The 9704-nt window shown below is 58.0% G+C and overlaps 1 protein-coding gene and 1 long non-coding RNA gene across 2 annotated transcripts in view; one reads left to right on the top strand and one right to left on the bottom strand.

The window, feature by feature from the left end:
• Window positions 1–5737: 5737 nt before the first annotated feature.
• On the bottom strand, window positions 5738–9313 carry LOC141373320 (uncharacterized). Its single transcript, XR_012379195.1, has 3 exons — window positions 9023–9313; window positions 8463–8518; window positions 5738–6441 (listed from the first exon to the last, which is right to left on the bottom strand). It is a non-coding gene; the product is annotated as an uncharacterized lncRNA (long non-coding RNA).
• ANKRD9 (ankyrin repeat domain 9) overlaps window positions 8251–9704 on the top strand; it is a 4633-nt gene continuing 3179 nt past the window's right edge. Inside the window, exon 1 of the mRNA XM_073895907.1 lies at window positions 8251–8568. The gene's annotated coding sequence lies outside the window, so the exon portion shown is untranslated. The remainder of the gene's footprint in view (window positions 8569–9704) is intronic.

Here is a 9704-nt window from a genome sequence, read left to right as displayed (position 1 = left end):
CTGAGCCACCCAGGCGCCCCTTTACTGGAACATCTTCTCATGTATTTGTTGATCAGCTATATATCTTCCTCAGGGAAGTGTCTTTTCAAATCTTTTTCCTTTTTAAAAATTGGGTAATGGGGCACCTGACTGGCTCAGTCGGTGGAGCGTGGGACTCTTGATCTTGAGGTTGTAAGTTCAAGCCCCACGGTGGGTGTAGAGATTACTTAAAAATAAAATCTAAAAAAAAAAAAAAAGTCATGTGTCTTATTAAGTTCCAAGATTCTTCATATATTCTGGATAGATGTGATTTGCAACTATGCTAGCTCAGTTTGTGGTATCACTGGTATCTTTTGAAGTGCAAATGTTTTTAATTTTTATAAAGTCCATTTTATAAATTTTTTCTTTTATAGAAAAAATAAAATATCTCAGACCACTTTGCCTAATGCCAAAGCCATGAAGATTATCTCCAAAGCTCCTTCTTGAATTTACCTTATTTTCCGTCACCCTCCCCAGCTTCCCAGGCCTGACTGTTCTACTTCCTCAGCTTTTTCTTCTCCCACTCAGGCACCCCACTTTTGTCTCCTTTTAACAGTGTTTTTGTTTTAATTGTTTGTTTGTTTAAGTAGGCTCCCCACGAGTGTGGAGCCCAGTGCAGGGCTTGAACTCACAACCCTGAGATTAAGACCTGAGCTGAGATCAAGAGTTGGACATTTAACGGACTGAGCCACCCAGGCGCCCCTGTTTTTTTTTTTTTTTTTTTTAATTCTTAAATCAAATCATACTCCACAGGGGCAGGGATGTTTCTCTGTTTTGATCATTGGTGAGTCCCAAGTGCCAAGACCAGTGTCTGGCATACAAAAGATGCTCAGTAGATATATGTTGGGTTCAGTCATATTGTTCCTTGGGTGGCGCTGCACCGCATTTGGGAGAAAAGTCCAGTGGCATTATCAAGGCCTACAAGGCCTGACGTGATCTGGCCCTGCGCACCCTGCCCCCTTGCCCGCTCCTGTCCTGCCTGCCAGCTCTTCCCTCCGGCCCTCAAGTGTGCCAAGCTTACTCCCAAATCAGGGCCTTTGCTATAACTGGGTCCTCTGCCTGGAATTCACTTCCCTCCACATTCCTCAGGTCTGAGGCCTGTCCACCAGAGCTCCGCCTAGATGTCACCTACCTTGAGAAGTCCTCCCTGGCCACCTCATCCAAAGCAGCTGTCCCATCACACTATCACATCACTCTGCTTTCACTGTCCACGGAGCACAGTCTCCAATCAGAAAATTCCCAGTTAGTGTCTTTACATAGTGGTTGGTTATCCTCCAGGCTCCGTGGCTGCAGGACAGGAGCAGGGAGGAGAACGGAGCTCCTGCCCCTCTTTGGTCAAGCCCTTCCTCCTCCAGGAGCCCTCCTTGGTTAGTCCAACCCCTGGAGGTTCAGCGTCTCCTCCGACTGCTTTCCCGCTGAGGTAAGCTGCGACATCGGGGGCGCCTGATGGACCACGCTTCCTGATAGTGATGGCACTTGCGAAGTCTCATTCTACACTGACTCTGGGCTTGGCCATGTCCCTTGTTCGGGCCACCAAAACGTGAACAACTGAGATGGAAGTAGAGGTTTGATCAGCTCTCGCACTGGGGCTTGTTCTCAGTGGAACCTGGCTGACATGCTCTGGGGAAGGCCAGGTTAGCCCCTGGAGAGGCCACGGAGAGCCAAAGGATCTGGGATGACAGCCCGTGCCGGGAGCAAGCCGAACTTCCGGCGGACAGCACACATCACCTGCAGCCGCAGGTGAAACCACCGTGGATGTTCCGCCCCGGCTGAGCCTCTGGCTAACTGTAGCCGTATACGTGAGCTCAGCTGAGGTCACATAAAGCAAAAGGACCAACCAGTCGGTCCAGAGAATTGTGAGAAAAAAGCACTCATGGTTGTGGGGTTGTTTGTTTCACAGCAGTAGGTAGCTGATACACCTGTAGAAGGCTCATGTGCCCCTCGGGGCTCGCTCTCCTCCTCACTCACTGTCCATCCCTCTTCAATGAAGGTGGGCAATTCTCCCAACCACCCCCTCTCAGGCCCCCCGGGGCCTTACTGACCTGCCTCCTCGCCAGTCCTTTCCTGTGTCTCCGCCACAGTGGGCATCGAGAAAAGCCTAGGACTTTAGGACACTCGACAAGGCCCTCCCCGCCCTCGAGTACCGCGGCTCCCCATTGCGCAAGGGGAGGCCGAGTAAGGAAAGGCTTCCTGGGGATCCCTCATCTCTCCGTCCAGAGAGCACTAGACCCTCAGTGGGCTCCCCAGGGTGGGTCCTGGCGGAGGGGGTCCCCACAGTGGGAGCAAAGGACGGGCTTGGGACACAGTAACACAAGAGGTGGCCCAGCAGCGGGTCCCAAGGGATGGCGGGGACCCCCCCCCCCTCGCCGGCCATTTCCCAGCCGTGTGCCCTGTGGCCAGCGAGCTCCTCAGACCGCTCTCGTCTCAGAGTCTGCATCCATCTACGACATGGGCCGGGTATGTTGAACCCTGGGCCTGCTTGGCACTCGAGAGGCTCGTAAAAGTGCACCTGGGGAGGGCGAGAGAAGGGGCCGGCGTTGTGGGTCAGGGAAGCCCCTGGGGGGCGCATTCAGGCCGCTGGCTGGCTGGGCAACATGCCAGGTGACGGGCGCAGCTCCTGCGAACGTATGTTCCCTGGGGGGCAGCTGAGGCTGGGCCCGGGGCCACTGCGGCCTGCAGGCCATGGGGGTGCAGACGCCGGGCTGGCGGCCTTGAGGCTGACTCCGGGGGGAGGCTGGCGGCAGCGCTCGGCCTCACTTCCCAGACCCGGAAACTGAAGCGCCCCTCGGCCTCTTCCGCTCCGGAGAGCCGCCCTCCCCACGCGGCGCCCCGCGGGGTCCCAGGACTCCCGGGCGGGGGAGGGGCGGGGAGAGGAAACCCGTTCCCCTCCTTCCCCCGCACCCGGCTTCTCGCCCCTCCTAGCTGGACAATCCGCTCCGCCCTCTACGCCCCGGGACTTCCGATTGGCGAGTCAGGGCAGCGGCCGGCCCGAGCCCCGCCCATGAGGAGGGGGAGGGGCCGATACCGGGGGGGGGGGGGGGGGGGGAGGGGGCGGGGGGGCGGAGGGGGCGGAGCGGGCGAGCCCAGTGCCCCAAGGGCAGCGGAGAGCCGCAGGCGTAGAGTGGGCAGGATCGTGGCTATTTCACAGCGAAGACTGAGACCCAGAGGCTTGCGGAGGCCACGTAGCGAGTGGCGAGCGGGGTGAGGTGTCGGGGGTGGAGACCCGGCGGACCCCGCCGCCGGGAAGGGCGCTCAGATGTCCTTGCCCCCGGGCGACCTGGCCCCGCACCCTCGCTGGGCCCGGGACCGGCTGCAGGCTGCGAAGACGCGCGCGGCCGCCAGGGGGCGGTGCCGGCCCGCGCTCGGCGCTGGGCGCGCTGGTAGGACGGGACCGCACCCCGGCTTGCTCTTGTCCCCTGCGCGTACAGGGAAACTGAGGCCGAGCCCACACTGGCTCCGGCCAGTGCCTGGCCCCCTGCCCAAGGCCGCGGGGACCCAACTTCCCAAGCCTTGCACCCGATGGCTGCCGCAAATCGAGTCAACGTCCCGGTGCCTCCATGCACCTGCTTTGGCCCCTTGCCGAGTGGCGCCGCCTCCCTGAACTTGTTTCCCCTCGAGTCACCACGGAGAAAGGGTTTCTTCGGACGCAGGGATCCAGGCTCCCACGGCTTGGGGGCCTTGGGAAGGGGGAGTGTTCCCACGCTCAGCTGGCGCACAGGGGCCGCTGTTAACTAAGAATGAGCTGGGTGACCTGGCCCAAGCCTGGCTCTACGGCCTCAGTGTCCCCTTCTGCCTCGCTTCACTGCAAGCCAGAACTCTTTACCCATGACGGGTTAGTGGAGAATAAGGCGGAAGGCTCAGACGATGGGGATCTGTGCTTGTGCCCATGGCCCTGGGTGTGCAGCGTCCAGCGAGTCGGTGCCCCAGTACGGAGGGCTTAGCCAGATACCTCTTGACCCTTAGGGGGCACCGACACTCTCAAGGTCACACAGCCAGGAGGCTGTACTGTGCCCTTGGTGGGGGCGCTGGGGGAGGAAGCAAGCTCAACCTTCAGCCTTCCCCACTGCTTTCTTTGCTTGCCAACTCCCCCTCCTGTCACCTCTGTCCCCAGGGCTGGACCTAGCCTCCACCTGAGGAGCCAGCTCTGTGTCCTTCAGTCTGCACTTGGGCTGAGCCTCTGCTGAAATCTCGGCCTTGTGCTTAGGGCTTCCTCGTGGCAAGGACTCTGGTGCAGCCTGGATGAATCACGTACTTCCTGCTCCCAGCCCTCCAGGGCACCTCAGGCATCGGGACCTGCCCACACTCCCCACAGGCAACCAGGCCTGCTAGGCTCCCACCCCTGCCTGCTTCCCCCACACTGGGGTGCCCTGGCCCCACCCACCGACCCACCCAACTCCTTCTCCACTTAGTCATCAGCATTTATGGCGCACCTACGGCCCCTCCCTGTGGTCTGACAGAGGAGAACCCCCCAGGAGTGCAGGACAGTGTGGTAGGGACCCAGAGAGGCTGGGGGAGATCCTTTAGTCAGGTGACACCTGAAATGAGGATGTGCAGACCTCTGGGTACCAGCTGTCCAGACCCGTGGGAACCACATGAGCAAGGCCCCAAGGGACCTGAGCAGGGACGGCCAAGGTTCCCAGTGGAATGTGAGGGGGTCCGGCCTTGAGGCAGAACAGGGGTTTTAGTTGGAGATGGGCAGCATCTTTAAGCCAAGAGGCTCTGAGCCGAAGAGGGCCCCAGCTGACATGGCTTTGACAGGATCCCTCTCAGGCTGGAGGAGGCTGGGGCTGAGAATGGAGCCATGAGAGTGGGGGGCAGCCTGGACCTGGGAGGTGGGGTGGAGCAGTGCAGACTGGTGGGGTCAGAGTGTTTGAACACAGAGCCCACGGGCCATGATGATGACACAGGGGCTGCATGTGACTCCTCCTCGTCTCAGGTAACCTCCTCCTCCTGGAAGCCTCTCTTGCCCACTCACCTCTGGTCCTCAGAACACGCTCTAAGCGCCCATTTTTGGATACATTAATGAGTGGAGCTGCTTAGAAGTGCTGGCTGACTGCCCGACTCCCCTGGCCAGGGTTGGGGGGGCCCTGACCCACTACCCCAGCCTGTGTTGGAGGCCTCCCTTCGGTGAGTGGGAGAGACCTCTAGGAGGAGGGGCCTCAGCTTTCATCAGCTCTCACAAAGGAGCCGGAAACCCCCAGGGGGCTTGGAACTCACGAAACCAAAGCCTTCCCTTCTTGGGACAAGATGAAGCTTATTGGTTCCACCCCTGTGAGCAAAGCCCTGTCCCTTGAGCCTCAGTTTCCCTACCTGTAAAGTGGGCTCACAATCCAATCTACCTTACTGGGCAAGTCAGTGACATAACGGCCATGAGACAGCATTTTGCCAATGGAAACTGCCTCTTTAAAAACTTATCTTGGGGCACCTGGCTGGCTCAGTCAGTCAAGCATGTAACTCTTGACCTCAGGGTTATGAGTTCAAGCCCCATGTTGGGGGCAGAGATTACTTAAAAAAAAAAAAAAAGCATACCTTAACTACACAAGTAATATCTGAGTATGTACCCCTTGCAAAAGATTCAAACCACAAAGAAGGTACAGAGAATAAAAACGAAAAGGGTCCCTTTCTCCTTTTTGCCGCTTCTCTCCCCAGAGGCACTGCCCATGAGAGATCAGTGTGTGGCTTCCAGCATTTTTCAAACAATATGTATGTTTTTTCTTTCCACAGTTTTATGTTGGAATATTTAAAAATGAATCCTGGCAGCTCAGTTGTTGGGGCTAGCTCTGTACCACGCATAGCTGTGCCCTGTGAGAGCTCAGTTTCTCCTTAGGATGGCTGTCTGTGGCCGAGGTCACTCCTCTCTCCGCTTGAGGAGACAGATGAGGAGCTCAGGCTCTGTGTTTTTGCCAGTGGCCCCATAACACTGGTATGTGCATCAGTCATTGCAGTTATGCTGGGACCACAGGCACTGTCCCGGGTAAATACTCTCAAGAGTCGGGACTTTCTCAAGGGTTGAGCCCTGCCTCCAACTGGCCTCTGCCCAAACGAGAATTCACCAGCTCATTTAATGAAAACGCCCGAGATGCATCACGGCCAGATCCAGAGATCCTACAGGGACCCAGGGATGCCATGGGAATTGTCTCACTGGGGGGGTGGGGGGCGGCAGAGGGCAGAGGGTTGGGGGGCAGACCGCAGTCTCGGGCATATAAGGGAGTTGGTCCCTAGGCTTCAGGCTCCCACAGCCTCCTCAAGCCCAGCAGGGGCACAGGGAGCGGCTGCTGTGTGGCAAAAACCAGAGCTGGGAAGGGTGAATCCTGATTATTTTAGCCATTCTCCTTTGGACGGTCACCTAGGTGGTTTCCAGGTTGTCACTGTTAAAAACGCAGCAGGCACACTACCTCCTTGTTGCCTGTAGTCACCTGAATTCTGAAGTAGTTAGACATAAGATATGAAATTCAGTCTAAATTCTTTCATAAAACTTGAAAGGAGTAAGCAAGTGAACAGAAACCACATGGAACTTGTTGGCATGTGGGCCAGTACTTCTGTGGGATGAGATGCCTACCCCCCCCCATTGCTGGACTCAAGTGCTTCTTCTCTGCTGGGGGGCCCTCGGAGGTGCCTTCCCTTCCTCTGCCTGAGAGTGAGGGCCTGATTCTTCACCCTGCTATATGTTTGCTGATTCCTTACAAGGCTAAAGACCTTCATGTGTTTATTGGCCACTTTGTGAATTGCCTATTCATGCCCCTCGCCCATTTTCCTCCTGGGTTAGTCTTTCTCACTGGATTGCCGGAGATGTTTACACCTTCTGAGTTGTCAGTCTTTCACTACACATGTTGGACTCTTTGGTTCCCAGGATATCACTTGTCTTCCCTTGGTTTTATCCTGTCTTTGGTCCGTACTGGCATCTCAAGCCAAGCCTTGAAAGACTGGTTGGATGGCGTGGAGAGTTCTGTGGGAGAGCTTGAACTCGAGTACAAGTGGGGACAAGCCCAGCCGTCCAAGGGGAGAAGCTGGAGGGGCAGGAGAGAGCACCCATGGAACGGGCCCTTGGAGGCCAGGTGGGCTGTGGCCCAGCACAGCCAGGTGAAGTCCAGGACCCAGGTGAGGTGGGGGCAGGGGGTAGGAGGTCCCCATCCTCTTTCCTGGTCCTGGCCATTTCACATACTGGCCTTGCCCAATCCTGCCCTTCCTTCTGAGATCTGAAAATCTACCTGATTCGTTTCACAGATAAGAGGTGGAATTACTCCGCCTAAGTACCCACAGCTGGTGAGTAGCTGGTTAGAACCCAGAATGTTTGGCACCAGCCTCCTCCCCTGGGAAGCTCCCTGCCCTCCTCCCTCTACCTGTAGCACACACCCTGAACTGGGCTCCCAAGGCCCTCACTGACTCTACCTCCCTGCCTGGGCACACCCAGATGCCCTGTGGGACAAGCTCCCCCAGGAGAGAGGGGAGTAGGTTGGGGGTTGGGTTCCAGAGGGAACACAAAAGGGTCAAAAGTCAAACCCCATACCAAGAAGGCAGTCCCCCCCACCCCAGGCCTCCTCAGTCTCTCCATCATCCGCCCACTCCCTTCTGCTCCAACCACCCTTCCCCCCATTCAAGGCCATCCTTCCCTTCCTGAGGGAAGCTGCCCCTTTGCACCCTGTTCACGCTGTTCCTGAAGCAGTCTGGCATACGAAGGGGCGGCAGAGGGTCACACCCTACCTCGGCACTTCCTCCCTGGGTCTGGGCCCCAGCATGGGCCCCAGGTAGGCACAGGCAGGACGTTCACAGCTAGCAGTGCTGGGAGACCACACATGTGCCCAGGCACAGGGGGACAGCTCCCACCAGCAGGAAGTGCCTCAGCGACCCAGAGCGACCCAGAGCGGCACGTCGCCCTGAGGATGAGTCTAAAAGGAACCTTGGGAGAAGAGAGCAAGCCGCTGGTAGGGAGGGCTGACTGGTGCCGTGACGGACAGCCTTACAATGTTAGCAGCCGCCGTGGGAAAGACCCAGGGCTGGGCTGGGGGCAGGACAGTCACGCGGGCCTTTCAGATTTATCCACCTGTTAATTCTTAAACTGGACCAGGCATTCATTATGATTATTTTTGTATGCCTGAAATATTTCACTAACCAACTGACTTCCAAACCCCTTCTGCCTTCACTTCCAGATCCTCAGGACAAACCCGAGCTCCTTGCCCCAGCACTCAAGGCCCAGCCCCTCCCAGTAGATCTCTGCAGTCCAGCTGTGGCTCACCGGGAACGCCTTTCCTCTGCCCCACGTGGTCTTTCTGGTTAACGCGTGGGCACAGGGAGCTTCTAAGTGGTGGAGAAATGAGATCAGATGGACTTTTAGAAAGATGCCTTTAGGAATCCCAGTGAGGAGGGCAAATTGAAGAATGAGGTGGGGGGCGTGGAGAGGTGGAGAGAGACCTGCCCTGAGTCCAGCTGCACACCCCGGCACCCACCTACGCTGCCTTCACATCCTCATTCCAGCGACAGTCACGGAGATGGAACTCCAGCCCTGGAAGAATGTGGACAAGGAAGCAAGGAGGCTTGAGCCTTGAGCCCCAGGTGGTTGACCTAAGGCACCACTTCCCTAGGATGTCTCCCAGGGCCTGGGGGCTCCAAAAGGCCAATGGTCAACCCCAGGATCTCCATTCAGTCCCCGCCCCCAGTCATACTCTGAGATGCCAGAATGGGAAAAAGCTAGGACAAAATGCAGGGAAACGGGGGCCCAGAGAGGTCAGCAGGGGAGAGCTGAGGTGAGGCAGGTGGATCCCAGATCCCTGGGGCCAGTGACCTAGTTTCTTTAAATCTGGTGGTGGCCATGGAGGCCCTGAGAGCTTCAGTGCGGGCCTGTGAGGGCCTAGGTGGGGCAGGGCTTCGGTGGGGTATGTGATGAGGTATCAGAATGACCTTGGGCACCTGCCTGTGTGGCACCCCAAACCTTGGACCCTTTGTGAAGAGGCTGGGGTAGCGGGGGCCCAATCCCCCACAAATGTCTGAAGAGAAGTAGGGGAAGCACCTGGTTTCCCTGCTGGCTGCCCCTCACTTGGAGGCCACCTCCCCGTGAGCCTCAGTCTCCTGGCCTGTGAACGGGGGGTTATAATTCCCACCACTACCGGTTGTGAAAATGAAGTGAAATCAATTATGTTTAGCACAGCGTTGGCACGCAGAACGCGCTCATAAATAGCTGTCGGCATCCATTCACCGGTTCCCGGGGAACGTCAGCCTAGGGGCCGAGGCTCCCGATGCCCCGACCCTGGCCGGGCAGAACGCAGTTGGGGCCCTTAGGGGTCACAGCTCTGCCTCTTGACCCCTCCATGTAGAGCCGGGAAAGCAGTCCCGGAGGTCTCCCTCAAGGTCACAGAGGGTCAGTGCAAAGGGTAGGTGGAGTACGACTCCTGGGGTGACGAGGAAGGCACCGTCCGTGGAGCCGGGGCGCCTACGCGCGCGCCCAGACTCGCACTGAGCGTGGGCCCCAGTCGTCCTCCCGGGCCCCGGCCGCCGGGAGCCTTTCCTCTCTAGAGGCTCCGGTTTTCCAGGAGCCCCGCCCCGTGTCCGCCCGCCCCCCGCCCCCCGCGCGCCCTCAAGTTTCTCCCAACTTTTCCGCGGGTCCTGCCGGGCGCCCCGCCCACCGGCTGGTGACGTAACAATGGTGCAGCGTAGCGACCAATGAGCGGCGACGGGGTCCAGCAGTGCGGGCC

Source organism: Callorhinus ursinus, unplaced genomic scaffold (assembly GCF_003265705.2).
Source record: "Callorhinus ursinus isolate GAN/ISIS: 27379988/994484 unplaced genomic scaffold, GSC_fseal_2.0 scaffold8, whole genome shotgun sequence".
NCBI lineage: Eukaryota > Metazoa > Chordata > Mammalia > Carnivora > Otariidae > Callorhinus > Callorhinus ursinus.
The sequence above is the reverse complement of the archived record's forward strand: the minus strand, read 5'-3'. Positions and strand labels throughout refer to the sequence as shown.